The 17,589-nt window shown below is 36.4% G+C and overlaps 8 non-coding genes across 8 annotated transcripts; 4 read left to right on the top strand and 4 right to left on the bottom strand.

The window, feature by feature from the left end:
• Window positions 1–255: 255 nt before the first annotated feature.
• TRNAS-GCU (transfer RNA serine (anticodon GCU)) lies at window positions 256–343 on the bottom strand. The gene has a single exon. It is a non-coding gene; the product is annotated as a tRNA-Ser (tRNA).
• Window positions 344–3,910: 3,567 nt separating this feature from the next.
• TRNAS-UGA (transfer RNA serine (anticodon UGA)) lies at window positions 3,911–3,998 on the bottom strand. Its single transcript has one exon. It is a non-coding gene; the product is annotated as a tRNA-Ser (tRNA).
• Window positions 3,999–4,750: 752 nt separating this feature from the next.
• On the top strand, window positions 4,751–4,821 carry TRNAG-GCC (transfer RNA glycine (anticodon GCC)). Its single transcript has one exon. It is a non-coding gene; the product is annotated as a tRNA-Gly (tRNA).
• A 493-nt stretch (window positions 4,822–5,314) lies between these two features.
• On the bottom strand, window positions 5,315–5,388 carry TRNAM-CAU (transfer RNA methionine (anticodon CAU)). Its single transcript has one exon. It is a non-coding gene; the product is annotated as a tRNA-Met (tRNA).
• A 2,738-nt stretch (window positions 5,389–8,126) lies between these two features.
• On the top strand, window positions 8,127–8,198 carry TRNAT-GGU (transfer RNA threonine (anticodon GGU)). Its single transcript has one exon. It is a non-coding gene; the product is annotated as a tRNA-Thr (tRNA).
• Window positions 8,199–8,860: 662 nt separating this feature from the next.
• TRNAY-GUA (transfer RNA tyrosine (anticodon GUA)) lies at window positions 8,861–8,944 on the top strand. Its single transcript has one exon. It is a non-coding gene; the product is annotated as a tRNA-Tyr (tRNA).
• A 349-nt stretch (window positions 8,945–9,293) lies between these two features.
• On the top strand, window positions 9,294–9,367 carry TRNAD-GUC (transfer RNA aspartic acid (anticodon GUC)). Its single transcript has one exon. It is a non-coding gene; the product is annotated as a tRNA-Asp (tRNA).
• Window positions 9,368–12,367: 3,000 nt separating this feature from the next.
• Window positions 12,368–12,438, bottom strand: TRNAC-GCA (transfer RNA cysteine (anticodon GCA)). The gene has a single exon. It is a non-coding gene; the product is annotated as a tRNA-Cys (tRNA).
• Between the last annotated feature and the right edge of the window lie 5,151 nt (window positions 12,439–17,589).

The following is a 17,589-nucleotide window of genomic DNA, read 5'->3' as shown; positions in this document are numbered from 1 at the left end:
AATTTTGGAGATTATGTAATGCTTACTCTCAAACTTTTTGTTTATACAGTAGTGATATTCTTTGTTTCCCTCTTTATCTTTGGATTCTTATCTAATGACCCAGGACGTAATCCTGGGCGTGAGGAGTAAAAATCAAAAATTTTTTGGAATTTTTTCTTATAAATTTAAATTGGATTTATTTCGTACATTTATTTATGAGAAAATCCGGGGGTCAGAATTCCTTACAATTCGAAAGTCCCAAATGATCCGAGGGGGCGGAAAGAGAGGGATTCGAACCCTCGGTACAAAAAAATTGTACAACGGATTAGCAATCCGCCGCTTTAGTCCACTCAGCCATCTCTCCCCGTTCCAAATCGAAAGGTTTTCATGATATGGCAGAGGCAAGAAATAACGATTGTCAAAAATCCTTCCTTTTTCTTTCATTTCAAAAGTGCATAAAAATTATATTGCCAATTCCATTTTAATTATATTCTTTTTTCTTAATGTTAATAAAAAAAAGAAGAAAATTCTGGTTTTTTCTTTCCAAAATTCGATATAGGCTGAAAGACAATCAGATCTTTTTTCTCTTCAGCGGGCAGTTCCATATAGAATTTGTTAGAATAAACAAGCGGGTTAAAAAAAAAAACTCTTTTTTTTTATTTATCCACAAAGCAAAAAAGGTTCTTATCAAACCCACAATAAAATGGGAAAGAAAGATAAAGTAAGTAGACCTGACCCCTTGAATAATGCCTCTATCTGCTATTCTGATATATAAATTCGATGTGGATGAAATTGGTGTATAAGCGCATTTTTGTATTTCCTTAGACTTAGATCGCGCAAGGCAAGAATTTTTCGCTATTTACGATTTCATATTCTTGTTACTAGACGTTCTATAGGAATAAGAAGAAATCGCAACTCTTTTCCGTTACACATAATAAATAAAGGGTTTCAAAAGTCAATTTTTCTTTTCAATATCTTTCTTTTTTTTTTCAGAATTCCATTTTTGTTCTTCCACCCATGCAATAGAGAGCGAATGAGAAAAGAGGGGTTTTCCCTTAAAAAATGGGCTTTGAAATAGAAATCATGGAATAATGCTGAATTCAAATGTTTATTTCTTTATTTCTTTTCTATAGTATAAGAAAAATGAATTAAATGAAATTTGTGGATTTAGCACGACCTGGGTTGTGACCCCATAGATAAAAATGCAAAATTTCTATCTTCGAGACGACTGAAAAAGGGCATTGAACGAGAAAGAAATCGTCCACAGATAATCAAACTATCGTATGCCCTGGAAGTAATATGAGGTGCTCGAAAATGGTTGAAGTAATTGAATAGGAGGATCACTATGACTATAGCCGTTGGTAGAGTTACTAAAGAAGAAAACGATCTATTTGATATTATGGACGACTGGTTACGAAGGGACCGTTTCGTTTTTGTAGGATGGTCCGGCTTATTGCTCTTTCCTTGTGCTTATTTCGCTTTAGGGGGTTGGTTTACAGGGACTACTTTTGTAACTTCTTGGTATACCCATGGATTGGCTAGTTCCTATTTGGAAGGTTGCAATTTCTTAACCGCGGCGGTTTCCACACCTGCCAATAGTTTAGCACACTCTTTGTTGCTACTATGGGGACCGGAAGCACAGGGAGATTTTACTCGTTGGTGTCAATTAGGTGGTCTTTGGACTTTTGTCGCTCTCCATGGAGCTTTTGCACTAATAGGTTTCATGCTACGTCAATTTGAACTTGCTCGGTCTGTTCAATTGCGGCCTTATAATGCAATTTCATTCTCTGGTCCAATCGCTGTTTTTGTTTCCGTATTCCTTATTTATCCACTGGGACAATCTGGTTGGTTCTTTGCGCCGAGTTTTGGCGTAGCAGCTATATTTCGGTTCATCCTTTTCTTCCAAGGATTTCATAATTGGACGTTGAACCCATTTCATATGATGGGAGTTGCCGGAGTATTAGGCGCAGCTCTGCTATGCGCTATCCACGGGGCTACCGTAGAAAACACTCTATTCGAAGATGGCGATGGTGCAAATACCTTCCGTGCTTTTAACCCAACTCAAGCTGAAGAAACTTATTCAATGGTCACTGCTAACCGCTTTTGGTCCCAAATCTTTGGTGTTGCTTTTTCCAATAAACGTTGGTTACATTTCTTTATGCTATTTGTACCCGTCACCGGTTTATGGATGAGTGCTATTGGCGTAGTTGGTCTGGCTCTGAACCTACGTGCCTATGACTTCGTTTCCCAGGAAATCCGTGCAGCGGAAGATCCTGAATTTGAGACTTTCTACACCAAAAATATTCTTTTAAACGAGGGTATTCGTGCGTGGATGGCAGCTCAGGATCAGCCTCATGAAAATCTTATATTCCCTGAGGAGGTTCTACCACGTGGAAACGCTCTTTAATGGAACTTTCGTTTTAGCTGGTCGTGACCAAGAAACCACCGGCTTTGCTTGGTGGGCTGGGAATGCCAGACTTATCAATTTGTCCGGTAAACTACTTGGAGCTCATGTAGCCCATGCCGGATTAATCGTATTCTGGGCCGGAGCAATGAACCTATTTGAAGTGGCCCATTTCGTACCAGAAAAGCCCATGTATGAACAAGGGTTGATTTTACTTCCGCACTTAGCTACTCTAGGTTGGGGAGTAGGGCCGGGGGGAGAAGTTCTAGATACTTTTCCTTACTTTGTATCCGGAGTACTTCACTTAATTTCCTCCGCAGTCTTAGGCTTCGGTGGCATTTATCACGCGCTTCTGGGACCCGAGACTCTTGAAGAATCTTTTCCATTCTTTGGTTATGTATGGAAAGATAGAAATAAAATGACTACAATTTTGGGTATTCACTTAATTTTGTTAGGTCTAGGTGCTTTTCTTCTAGTACTCAAGGCTCTTTATTTTGGCGGCGTATATGATACCTGGGCCCCCGGGGGGGGGGATGTAAGAAAAATTACCAATTTGACCCTTAGCCCCGGTGTTATATTTGGTTATTTACTAAAATCCCCTTTTGGGGGAGAAGGATGGATTGTTAGTGTGGATGATTTAGAAGATATAATTGGGGGACATGTATGGTTGGGTTCCATTTGTGTACTTGGCGGAATTTGGCATATCTTAACCAAACCCTTTGCATGGGCTCGCCGTGCATTTGTATGGTCTGGCGAAGCTTACTTGTCTTATAGTTTAGGTGCTTTATCTGTTTTTGGTTTTATCGCTTGTTGTTTTGTCTGGTTCAATAATACGGCTTATCCAAGTGAGTTTTACGGGCCCACTGGACCAGAAGCTTCTCAAGCTCAAGCATTTACTTTTCTAGTTAGAGACCAGCGTCTTGGAGCTAATGTAGGGTCTGCCCAAGGACCGACGGGTTTAGGTAAATATCTAATGCGTTCCCCAACGGGAGAGGTTATTTTTGGAGGGGAAACTATGCGTTTTTGGGACCTTCGTGCTCCGTGGTTAGAACCTCTAAGGGGCCCCAACGGTTTGGACTTGAGTAGGTTGAAAAAAGACATCCAACCTTGGCAAGAACGACGTTCAGCAGAATATATGACCCATGCTCCTTTAGGCTCTTTAAATTCCGTGGGTGGCGTAGCTACCGAGATCAATGCTGTTAATTATGTCTCCCCTAGAAGTTGGTTAGCGACCTCCCATTTTGTTCTAGGATTCTTCTTTTTTGTGGGCCATTTGTGGCATGCAGGAAGAGCCCGAGCTGCTGCAGCAGGCTTTGAAAAGGGAATTGATCGCGATTTGGAACCTGTTCTTTACATGACCCCTCTTAACTAAGATTTTTTATTTATACCTGTTCTAGTTTTTTTCTGTTCTGGCTCGGTTATTCCATCTAGCCGAGCCATTCATGCTTTTTTATGAAAGAATGATATAAGGGGGGCTGCACAAAGAAAAACATAGATAGAAAGAAGCAAATGTATTCAATATACAAAAGGAGAGAGAGGGATTCGAACCCTCGATAGTTCCTAGAACTATACCGGTTTTCAAGACCGGAGCTATCAACCACTCAGCCATCTCTCCACAGCCCAATCCCTATTTTATTCCTACAAATAGAACATAGCTATATGAAATGATCTACTAACTCATCTCAGATGCAAGTCCACTTTCAATATATCTCTGTATAAAGCGGTAAGGAAAAAGTTTTAATAAAAAGAAGAATCAATGGATTCATGATTAAACCCCTCCTACTTCTTGTATTTTCATACAATTTTGATTAAGTGAGGGATCAAATAGAAATATGTAGTCAACTTTATTTGAAGGTAGTTTGGAGGATTATAAATATGAATATTGCTTTCCAATTAGCTGTTTTTGCATTAATTGCGACTTCCTCAGTTTTAGTAATTAGTGTACCCCTTGTATTTGCTTCTCCTGATGGTTGGTCAAATAATAAAAACGTTGTATTTTCCGGTACATCATTATGGATTGGATTAGTCTTTCTGGTAGCTATTCTGAATTCTCTTATTTCTTGAATTTGTTTAGTATTTAGTAACCCGATACAAAATAAATAAAAAGAAAGGCCCTTTTTCGAAAAAATTAGGATTTTTATACACATTAAAATGCTATTTTCGTTCCGAATTATTACCTCTTCTCTTTCATTATTATGAAATTCTATTGCCATTAGAATATTGATTGATAGACAGTTAATAAAAAGAAAACTCTAATAGAAAATGAAACGGTCGACCCAGACATAGACGGTCGACCCAGACATAGACGGTCGACCCAGGTGGATATACCCTATAAAATATAGGACGTAGCAAGCGTAGTTCAATGTAGCGAGCGTAGTTCAGTGGTAAAACATCTCCTTGCCAAGGAGAAGATACGGGTTCGATTCCCGTCGCTCGCCAGCTTAATTTAGTAAGGTGCTATGATAAAAAATTCAGTCTAGTTGACTACTTAACTACTTAATATTATAGTTTATATTTAATATTATAGTTTATATTATAGTAAATTATATATATTTATTTTTAATATAGTAAATTATTATAGTAAATGACTACTTAACTACTTCTATTAAATTACTATTTAATATTAAATGAATATTAAATTAAGTAGTTGTTAGTCTAGTACTGTACCCCTTCCTATCTTATCCTTCCTTTGCACCCGACTCAAAAAAAAGAGTGCTTCGAGGGTGCAAATCCAACTTTCTAAGAAAGTTCCCTAAACCGGGGATTCGCCGAGACAAACAAGAGACAAACGGTTTTGAAAGGGGGATAGGCTATGCTTTTCTTTCATTTTTTTTTTTTTTTTTTTCTGCCTGCTAAATAAAAAAAAAGGGTTGGATATAGCCCTCTATCATATATATACAAATAGAATAGTCCATTTATACGGACTGCTAAGTGCGGAGACGGGAATCGAACCCGTGACCTCAAGGTTATGAGCCTCGTGAGCTACCAAACTGCTCTACTCCGCTCTGTAGGGCCGAAAACTGGTGGACGAAAGAAAAAGGTGGAATACAAGTCTCTACCATGTCTAGACAAACAAATGGAATAGTCTTTTTATACAGAATGGAGCGGGTAGCGGGAATCGAACCCGCATCGTTAGCTTGGAAGGCTAGGGGTTATAGTCGACGTTGGTTGATTATTTTTGACGTCTCTAATTCAAAACCGAACATGAAATTTTTGATTTCATTCGGCTCCTTTATGGATATTCTCACCACTTAACATCTATGTCAGCTTTTCTGTCTGAATGGAACCAAAGCTCTCCGCTTTCTAGATGATCCCTATAGAATAGGAGATAGAAATTCTCCTAAATATCTATCTAATCTACTTACTTCGTTCCCTAATTTCATTCAAGAGATCCTGAGGAAAAGAGTTGGGTTTCCACCGAGCTGAAACAATATAATATACTGATGGTTCTAGTAAACCAAAACCATCGTTTTTTAGCTATTGGGCTTCCATTTCCTACAAAACAAAAGAAGATTTAGTTACGATTGGAAATAACCTTTTTTGTATCTTCATCCATAGATCCTTTACTCATATTTATTCAATCGGAATACTTATCGGAATACTTAATCCAATGCAAAATTATGCTTCGCGACTACGTACTCATAATCGAATTTGTATTTTAGATGCAAATTCAATTAGTCTTTGGATACTAATCGGGAGAATGTATATTCTTCCTCAATATGCTATTGAGAGGAAAAGGATTAAATCCTTTATAAGAACTAAAGTTTTCATCGGAATATGAATATAAAAAAACTTAAGGATGCCTTAAGTATATCATTTCAAATTCAGTTATTAATAGAACGAATCACACTTTTACCACTAAACTATACCCGCTACATGTAGATTATGATACCAATGCTACCCTTTGTCAAGGGTAGCCATTCGAGAAGGAGGCTAATTCCACCTTATCGAATCAAAGGAGAAAGTTCATGGCGGTGGGCGGTTGGTACTTCAATCGCGGACCTTTACTTTAGGATTTAGATAGCCCCTCTCTAGTCTGTAAAATACATCTCTTCTTACCATACCAATAGCGTATGAACCAAATGTATGCATTTCGATTAGGATCTATTCTACGGTTATGACTACAAGGATCATTATTTGTGAGGACGTAAATGTGCCAGACTGTTGTAAGGAATCGTTTAATTATTCCTACAATATATACTAAGAGATATAAAGGCAGTACAGTCCCCATAAATCCCTTTCTTCCTTTTCTTTTTTGTTCAGAATTGAACAAAGAAATTGCGAAAGATGTTTTCTTCCTCCACGTATCATGAAGTGCGAGCCATAGGGAAGGAGTGAGATGACTTTCCAAAATTTTTCATAGACTTCGTCTATCGCTTGAGAGAAGCAACAAAGAGTAATAACTTAAAAAGAAAAGCAGATACGAATCGCTGGTTAGTCGATCCTCTCCATTTCCTAATTTCCTCTCTTCTTTTCCGCTCAATTCTAGTTTATTAGATTCTTGTTTAAAAGAATCAAAGAAGATGAATAGAACTAAGAACACATAAAAAAGAGCATAGAGAACCATTACCAAACGTTCCTCCTAAGAATCATATTGGGTATCTATCCCCTTCCTTTTAACCCTAGGATCGAAAATCTAGAATCCTCCCTTTTCCTAGTGTTCGGAAACGGAAAACCCTGAACCTGGAGGAGTTAGGTATGTAGGATATGCTTTTTATTTTTTGTTGGACAGGCAGTAGTATAATTTTGATACTCTGCAGTATAAATTCGACTCCCAACCCTTTTTTTTAGAATAAAATTGTTGATAAAACTCCAACATAGTTTGTTCCAAATCCACTATAATCCTTGTAGAATAGTCAAGTACCCCATTTCCAAGGGGTACCTGTTGAAAATCGTTTCAACAAATCCGTCCAAAACTTTTTAAGAAAAATGAAAAAGTTTTGAACTCGAAAGTTTTTCCAAAAGATGCCTGCTAAAAATTGTTTCAATCTCTCACCAAAACAGATAAGAAGTATATCACTGAAAATTACTATCCAGCCATAGGGGTATATGAAGAGCGCAAATTCCTTTATACCCCACCCAATTAGAATTAGGGGAAATAAAACATAAATGGAGAAAGTTCTCATCATAAGATCAGCCAATAGAAGAAAAAAGTCCCTAATTCTGCAGAACATTCTGAGCACGTGAAAAGTGAATAGCCTAAAGATAAAAAAAAAGTTTATCATTTTTTTAACAGCAGTTCTTATTGCCCCTTTGGCCTTTTTGGCCCATTGTTGTATCCGATTCAACAATTGATACATATTTGTTCTCTTCTTAACAAAAAAAATGGAACTTCCGGACTTTGGTTTGGTGAGTCGTACGAGATCGTGTTTACATACCTATGAACTTAGCCTCTTCAAGTGTATCCGATATATATAATAATTTTTGGGTGTGTCAATTCTCTGTTCATGTATTTTATTATACATGATATGTATATGTATTTATTTATATAATAATAAATACCTATACTTTGTGCAAGTGATAAGAGATAATATGAAAGATTTTCTTATTTTTCTTAATTTTCTCAAGATTTTAAACCTCGCCATAAATAAACTTCGATATCTCGATCTCGATATATAGAAAAGAAAATCTCTACATATCTCTATATATACATATATTATGTACATTAATATATACATGTAATATGTACATTATGCAGTAGACCCATAATGGTAAATGAAAGTGGCTAATTATTGAATAAAAAGCCCTTTTAACTCAGTGGTAGAGTAATGCCATGGTAAGGCATAAGTCATCGGTTCAAATCCGATAAAGGGCTTTTCGCTTAGTGGTAGAATAATGCCTTGGTAAGACAGAAGTCATCGGTTCGAATCCGATAAAGTACTTTTCTACTAAATTCATTCATTTCTTTTTTGAAAATGTCCCCATTTTTTTTTTTTTTGCAATTTTATGACTTAGTTTAGTGCGAGATGCCCACATTTTTGGTCTGAACACTAAACGAAGCACAGAGTTAAAATTACAAAAAAAAATGAAATTGGACTCTTTTTCCTGTTATAGCAATCAATACCTGTACTGAACTAATTAGATTCCTTTTTATTAGTCTATTCGTATTCTATACCCTTTAAACGAATTTCCTTAACCTTAAAAAGCTTAAAAAGTAGGGGATGATCCGTGAATTAACCTAACCATCAACTAAAAAAAATCCTATGAAAGCATAACAGAAAAGTAGTAAAGACTCTTTTCTTTGATCTAGTTCGAAGAGTATATTGACAATTCCAAAAAACTGCTCATACTATCATTATAGTATAATGACGAGTGGTTGTATATGGTGCTATCGTCTAGTGATGCCCCCATCGTCTAGTGGTTCAGGACATCTCTCTTTCAAGGAGGCAGCGGGGATTCGACTTCCCCTGGGGGTAGGGAGTATTATAAAAAGAGGTTAATCATAGATTATCAAAAAGCCTAGAAAAAATTCTTCCTGGGTCGATGCCCGAGCGGTTAATGGGGACGGACTGTAAATTCGTTGACGATATGTCTACGCTGGTTCAAATCCAGCTCGGCCCAAAAATTTAGGGCTTCGTGAATATGAACTAAATCTATTTTTTTTTATGGAAGAAAAAAGATGTATTATCTATAGAAATAAAGGATAAAGAGAAACGGGGAAATTGATTTCTAATCCGTATCTCTCTGATTCTTTGTCTTACAAAGAAAAGACAAAGAAAAGAGCTTTTCTTATGGAAAAGCGGATTATCGTTTATTTTTAGGGATAAAAAATCGCAACATACTAGTTATGCCACTCTCACTATACCCGCATAGGATATGCGGGTATGTAGTATATGATTCGTCTATTTCTTAGAGCACGACAGACGGATCGAATCTTCTATTTAAGAATAGGCATGCCATACACCCCGCAGGGATTGTAGTTCAATTGGTCAGAGCACCGCCCTGTCAAGGCGGAAGCTGCGGGTTCGAGCCCCGTCAGTCCCGAACTAGGGTTCAATGAATGGACAAATTCATCTTTTCTTTTTTCATGGAAATTTTTGATGAAAAAAGGGGGGGGGGGGACAGGAGGCAAGATCAAATATCTATGGGGCACCCTTACTTCACTTTTATTTTTTTGCATTTCTCAGTAAAAAGAGAGCAGTGCAGTATAGAATTTTTTTTGCACTACTTCCGGTTGATAAGGAAAGGCATACATATCATACGTGGATTAGTATAATTTAGGATACTACTCCATTTTTATGATGATACCACCCTCATCTTAACTTCCTATTCGACTCTTATGAAATCGAGTACCGGTATTTTACCGGAATCCATACATAAACCGTATTCGTTTATTGTTAGAGAATGAATTTCATCTAATTAGTTACTTTTTGGGGGTTAAACCGCACCCCTTCCATTTTCTAGTTCCAACTTTGTTTGTGTATATAATTGGAAAGAATCCACCTCATTCTCACTCCATTTGCCGACTCCTTTTTTATGGATTTGCTCTCATCTTTAGACCCCAAAAAGCGTATATGGATAGTAACCTAATAAAATAAAAACCAAGCAAACGCTCTTTTTCCTAAATTTAAATATGGGATCCTTTTTATTTAAGATCCTCTTTTCTCCATCTCATTTCTACTTCTACTGCTTATTGGGATGTCTATGTGACCCATAGAAAGTTGGTCATATAATACATACATAATTGTATGTATAACTATAAGAAAAAGGAAGTGAAATTGGATAAGATAAGAAAGATTTTGGGTTATACATATAGAAAAGCAAAAGTAGAAAAGAATGAAAAAAGAATAGAGGGGGTTTCGAATCCAATCAAAAAACCTATTTTGGTCTTAGTATGGATAAGAGATCTTCCTATGTTATATTATTCCACTATCCACCATGAATTGATTTGATAGATGCAATATTCATAATATTGAATTGATTCAGTATTATCAGAATGCAAGTCCTCCCCTTGAATTTACAGGATACCCCTTTTTCCTCTCCATGGGATTACATCCCGAGTTATTGTGAAAAAAATAAATAAATAAAGAGGTTATGGAAGTAAATATTCTCGCATTTATTGCTACAGCATTGTTCATTCTAGTTCCTACTGCCTTTTTACTTATTATTTATGTAAAAACAGCCAGTCAAAATGATTAATTGGAATTCCAATTAATCATTGAAGAAATGAAAAAGGGATTAAAGAAAATAAAAAATCCAAGTCTTAAATGAAAGGGTCTGGTTGGAATCATAAAGTGTGGTAGAAAGAACTACATATAGTTTTTTCTACCACACTTTAGATTCTTTCTATTATATTATCTTGAATCTACATAGAATCGATTAGTAGATTGAAATAGTAGTCTAATTCAACTTCTTTTTTCACTGCATCCACTTAATTTCAATCAAGTCAAAATCAAAAAAATCGAAGATAATTCTTCATTGAAAGAATCCAAGGAGGGGGAGAAAAATAATACGAGAATAGACTAGAATAGATTATAGTAAAAGAAAAAAAGTAAAAGGAAAAAACCTACGAATCTTTCATGCTTAAAAAAGGTGCGAGATGCTTCAATCGAGATCCTTCAAAAAAAAAAAAAAAGAACATCAAAAATTTTCTAAGAATAAGAAAATAGTATAAATGGAAAATGTGCGATATATTGTGAATAGCTTCGTGTAAGAAAGTCTAATTTTCTTATGTTCTAATTTTCTTATGTATAGAACTTTCTTTTTACTCATAATTTCTAGTAGAATAGAAGTTATGAATTACTATAATCGCCCTTTCTATTCTATTATACTGGAATAGAACGACTCTTTCTTACTTTCTTAAAAGAGTTTCTTACAAGAGTGAAACAAAACTAAAGAAAGAGAGAAAAAATAAAGTTTGGCAAAATTATTAATGCAAAACGATCAATTAAAGAAAAGAGTTGATACTACAATTCGACTACTCAATCAATTGGTAGTATCCCTAGAGTCCACTCCTCCCCCATACTACTAGCGAAAGAGAAAATGTAAAGACTACCATTAAAGCAGCCCAAGTGAGACTTACTATATCCATGTAAATTATGTCTCCTATTTCTATGAAAGAATTCTTCTACTATTGATCAATAATCATAGTGGAATCAAGGGTACAGAGTCAAAAGGCCATTCTGCCCTAAGACTATGGATGAATCCGTTAAAGGAATTTACTCCTAACAAATTCTTATATGATTTCTGGTAGAATTGGAGAGCATTAAGTAGAAATATGATACATCGCTCTTTCCCTAAAAAAGAGTAGGGGATGCTCTGAATAGAAGACGCGGGAATAGAGAGATTTTTTCTTTCGTTTGTTACCTTTTTTATAAGCAAAGGACGTAAGAATACACCATAAAATTAGGATAGATAAATATTTATTGGATACCTAACTTACCCATGTTTATTTTTATTTTTGACCTAAACCCTACTGCTGCCCCGCTTTCTATCTTTCTATGAAAGAGTAAGGAGGTCTTATCCACAATCCAAAAATTGATTTTTGATCAGCCTATTCAATCTAATTCTCGACAGAATCAGTAGCCTTTACTTTAGTGTATGTAGGTAGCATAAGATGTACGAAGTGTATGTAGTAAGATGTACGATAAAGTGTATGTAGTAAGATGTACGATAAATAAAATGTATGATAATTAGGAAGTCTTTCTATTTCTTCGCAAAGTCCCTTCTTCAATCTTAGATTGAAAAAAGAATGCCCCTTAGGGACCTTTGGCTACGAAGATTTCTGACATCTTAGTCTCGTAGTTTTAAATTCCCGAATCGAATCGATTTAAATTAATAAAAGAATAAGGAAACGCTACCTCATCCCTATTGGTAGCCGTTTGGGCCACTGCCCACAAAACAAACCCTAGTTTGAGGGTAGAACTATGGTATGGATTCTCAAAATCCAGTATCGCCAAACCTAGTTACTCTCGTGCCCCAACTTAGGGGGGTACGAATTTGTCGAGTTTGATCAGTACTATAATCCTAAGTATTTTATTGATCAGGCGGCACCCAGATTTGAACTGGGGGTAAAGGATTTGCAGTCCCCTGCCTTACCACTTGGCCATGCCGCCAAAAAATCCGATCTAAAATCGAGAAAAGAGCAAGTATTCATTCACATTTTTTTACTAATTACTAAAACCTTTTTTTCTTTTATCTTGAATCTAATTCTACTTACTTTTTTAGAATCTTTTTCAAAAAATAGATTTCTGCTTTTTTGGATCCAGTTTCGCTTATTCTCCTCGATGGATTCTATCTTAAAACACACATTGCTAACACTAGAAAACTTCCCGCTTCTTTCTATTCTATTGAGATGACAAAGAAGAAAAGAAGAAAAAGTGGATTTCCAGTCGCAGGCTGCAAAATTCAGAACAAATTAGAACCATTAACTATAATATAATAAAATTAGAATATAATAATATAATTAACTATAATATAATAAAATAAAACTATAATATAATAATATAATAAATATAATATTATTATTATTATTTTTTGAATTGCAGTAGTGAACGACTCTTAAATCGGTATTCCCCCCCATTATTTTGAATGGCATAATAAAATAGAATAAGAATAAATGTTTCCCTAATCTGTATATAGGGAAACTCCAGGTCCGAACAGCATTATTATCTACAGATCCCCCTTATGTACATATTCCTATGGGGAATCGTGCTTTAATTTTTCATTGTATTAAATATCTTGAATAAAAAAAAAAAGAGGGAATTTGCTCTGATATAGATTATAGCCAGGCCTTCTTGGCCCACCTAAGTGCAATTACGATAAAAGAAAGGATATGTAGATAGGTGGATAACTAGATTGGCAAGTACTTAAAAAATAAAGTACTTTATCTTTATTTTAGGATTCTACAACGAAATCCTTTATTTTCTAGCAATTCTACTACTACGAAACAAAAAAGACCCTTCAAATTCTTTTTGAAAAAGAAACTAAGCGTGCTATTCTAAATCGAACTAAAGTCAAACTTTCTAGTGCTTATAAATTCTTATGGCTTTATCCCTTTCATAGAAAGGAGATAAAACGAGAAATCTTTGCTATCCAATCTTTTTAGAATATCATAAAGTTTCAGTGGCAGAATTTTTTTCTAGGACTGTTTTATCAATTCATTTTTATTCCATTTCAACCCCTGCTAAATTCGAACTTTCGTCGAAATCGTCTCTATTCATATGTATGAAATACATATATGAAATACGTATGTGGAGTTCCCTAGAATTTCATGTGATTCAGTAAACAGAATATGGATTCCATGATTGCTAGATTGATCCGTAGGGATTGATGAAGAGTGAGCTGATAATGGAATTTTTCTTCTATAAATAGGAAACTTAAGATTCAAATGCTCCGGAATGGAAATGAGGGAATGTCCACAATACCCGGATTTAGTCAGATCCAATTCGAGGGATTTTGTAGATTCATTAATCAAGGCTTGGCGGAAGAACTTGAGAAGTTTCCCACAATTAAAGATCCAGATCACGAAATTGCATTTCAATTATTTGCGAAAGGATATCAATTGCTAGAACCCTCGATAAAAGAAAGGAATGCTGTGTATGAATCACTCACCTATTCTTCCGAATTATATGTATCCGCGAGATTAATTTTTGGTTTCGATGTGCAAAAGGAAACCATTTCTATTGGAAACATTCCTATAATGAATTCCTTAGGAACCTTTATAATAAATGGAATATACCGAATTGTGATCAATCAAATATTGCTAAGTCCTGGTATTTACTACCGCTCGGAATTAGACCATAAGGGAATTTCTATATATACCGGGACTATAATATCAGATTGGGGAGGAAGGTCGGAATTAGCAATTGATAAAAAAGAAAGGATATGGGCTCGCGTGAGTAGAAAACAAAAGATATCTATTTTAGTTCTATCATCAGCTATGGGTTCGAATCTAAGAGAAATTTTAGATAATGTTTCCTACCCCGAAATTTTCTTGTCTTTCCCGAATGCTAAGGAGAAGAAGAGGATTGAGTCAAAAGAAAAAGCTATTTTGGAGTTTTATCAACAATTTGCTTGTGTAGGTGGGGACCTGGTATTTTCGGAGTCCTTATGCGAGGAATTACAAAAGAAATTTTTTCAACAAAAATGTGAATTAGGAAGAGTTGGTCGACGAAATATGAATCGGAGACTGAATCTTGATATCCCTCAGAACAATACATTCTTGTTACCACGAGATGTATTGGCCGCTACGGATCATTTGATTGGAATGAAATTTGGAACGGGTATACTTGACGATGACGATATGAATCACTTGAAAAATAAACGTATTCGTTCGGTTGCAGATCTGTTACAAGATCAATTCGGACTGGCTCTTGGCCGTTTACAACATGCGGTTCAAAAAACTATCCGTAGAGTATTCATACGTCAATCGAAACCGACTCCACAAACTTTGGTAACTCCAACTTCAACTTCGATTTTATTAATAACTACTTATGAGACCTTTTTTGGCACATACCCCTTAGCTCAAGTTTTTGATCAAACCAATCCATTGACACAAACGGTTCATGGGCGAAAAGTGAGTTGTTTGGGTCCAGGAGGATTGACGGGGAGAACTGCAAGTTTTCGGAGCCGAGATATTCATCCGAGTCACTATGGGCGTATTTGTCCAATTGACACGTCCGAAGGAATCAATGTTGGACTTACCGGATCGTTAGCTATTCATGCGAGAATTGATCACTGGTGGGGATCTATAGAGAGTCCGTTTTATGAAATATCTGAGAAAGCAAAAGAAAAAAAAGAGAGACAGGTAGTTTATTTATCACCAAATAGAGATGAATATTATATGATAGCAGCAGGAAATTCTTTGTCCTTGAATCAGGGTATTCAGGAAGAACAGGTTGTTCCAGCTAGATACCGTCAAGAATTCCTGACTATTGCATGGGAACAGATTCATGTTAGAAGTATTTTTCCTTTCCAATATTTTTCTATTGGAGGTTCTCTCATTCCTTTTATTGAGCATAATGATGCGAATCGGGCTTTAATGAGTTCTAATATGCAGCGCCAAGCAGTTCCACTTTCTCGGTCCGAGAAGTGCATTGTTGGAACTGGATTGGAACGCCAAACAGCTCTAGATTCGAGGGTTTCCGTTATAGCCCAACGCGAGGGAAAGATCATTTCTAGTGATAGTCACAAGATCCTTTTATCAAGTAGTGGGAAGACCATAAGTATTCCTTTAGTTGCCCATCGGCGCTCTAACAAAAATACTTGTATGCACCAAAAACCTCGGGTTCCGCGGGGTAAATCCATTAAAAAAGGGCAAATTTTAGCGGAGGGAGCAGCTACAGTTGGCGGGGAACTTGCTTTAGGAAAAAACGTTTTAGTAGCTTATATGCCCTGGGAGGGTTACAATTTTGAAGACGCAGTACTAATTAGTGAACGTTTGGTATATGAGGATATTTATACTTCTTTTCACATCCGAAAATATGAAATTCAGACGGATACGACAAGCCAAGGCTCCGCTGAAAAAATCACTAAACAAATACCACATCTAGAAGAACATTTACTTCGCAATTTGGACAGAAATGGAGTTGTAAGGTTGGGATCCTGGGTAGAAAACTGGCGATATTTTAGTAGGTAAATTAACGCCTCAGATAGCGAGCGAATCGTCCTATATCGCGGAAGCTGGATTATTACGGGCTATTTTTGGTCTTGAGGTATCCACTTCAAAGAAACTTCTCTCAAACTACCTATAGGTGGAAGAGGGCGCGTTATCGATGTGAAATGGATCCAGAGGGACCCCTTTGACATAATGGTTCGTGTATATATTTTACAGAAACGTGAAATCAAAGTTGGGGATAAAGTAGCTGGAAGACACGGGAATAAGGGGATCATTTCCAAAATTTTGCCTAGGCAAGATATGCCCTATTTGCAAGATGGAACACCTGTTGATATGGTCTTCAATCCCTTAGGAGTACCCTCACGAATGAATGTGGGACAAATATTTGAAAGCTCGCTCGGATTAGCAGGGGATCTGCTAAAGAAACATTATAGAATAGCACCCTTTGATGAGAGATATGAGCAAGAGGCTTCAAGAAAACTTGTGTTTTCGGAATTATATGAAGCCAGTAAACAAACAAAAAATCCATGGGTATTTGAACCCGAGTACCCGGGAAAAAGCAGAATATTTGATGGAAGAACAGGAGATCCCTTCGAACAGCCTGTTCTAATAGGGAAGTCCTATATCTTAAAATTAATTCATCAAGTTGATGAGAAAATTCATGGACGTTCTACTGGGCCCTACTCACTTGTTACCCAACAACCCGTTAGAGGAAGAGCCAAGCAAGGGGGACAACGAATAGGAGAAATGGAAGTTTGGGCTTTAGAAGGATTTGGTGTTGCTCATATTTTACAAGAGATACTTACTTATAAATCTGATCATCTTATAGCTCGCCAAGAAATACTTAATGCTACGATCTGGGGAAAAAGAGTGCCTAATCACGAGGATCCGCCAGAATCTTTTCGAGTGCTCGTTCGAGAACTACGATCTTTGGCTCTAGAACTGAACCATTTCCTTGTATCTGAGAAGAACTTCCAGGTTAATAGGGAGGATGTTTGATCGGAATAAATATAAATTTTTTTCTTATTTCTATTTTATGATTGACCAATATAAACATAAACAACTTCAAATTGGACTCGTTTCCCCTCAACAAATAAAGGCTTGGGCTAAAAAAATCCTACCTAATGGGGAAGTCGTTGGCGAAGTCACAAGGCCCTCCACTTTTCATTATAAAACCGATAAACCAGAAAAAGATGGATTGTTTTGCGAAAGAATCTTTGGACCCATAAAAAGCGGAATTTGTGCTTGTGGAAACTCTCGAGCGAGCGTAGCTGAAAACGAAGACGAAAGATTTTGCCAAAAATGCGGGGTAGAATTTGTTGATTCTCGGATACGAAGATATCAAATGGGATACATCAAACTAGCATGTCCAGTGACTCATGTGTGGTATTTGAAAGGTCTTCCTAGTTATATTGCGAATCTTTTAGATAAACCCCTTAAGAAATTGGAGGGCCTAGTATATGGTGATTTCTCTTTTGCTAGGCCCAGCGCTAAAAAACCTACTTTCTTACGATTACGGGGTTTATTCGAAGATGAAATTTCATCCTGTAACCACAGTATTTCTCCCTTTTTTTCTACCCCAGGCTTTGCAACATTTCGAAATCGGGAAATTGCAACAGGAGCAGGCGCTATTAGAGAACAATTAGCA

This window comes from Zea mays, unplaced genomic scaffold (genome assembly GCF_902167145.1).
Source record: "Zea mays cultivar B73 unplaced genomic scaffold, Zm-B73-REFERENCE-NAM-5.0 scaffold_103, whole genome shotgun sequence".
In the NCBI taxonomy this organism is placed as follows: domain Eukaryota; kingdom Viridiplantae; phylum Streptophyta; class Magnoliopsida; order Poales; family Poaceae; genus Zea; species Zea mays.
Note: the sequence above shows the minus strand (reverse complement) of the source record. Positions and strands in the feature narration are given on the sequence as shown.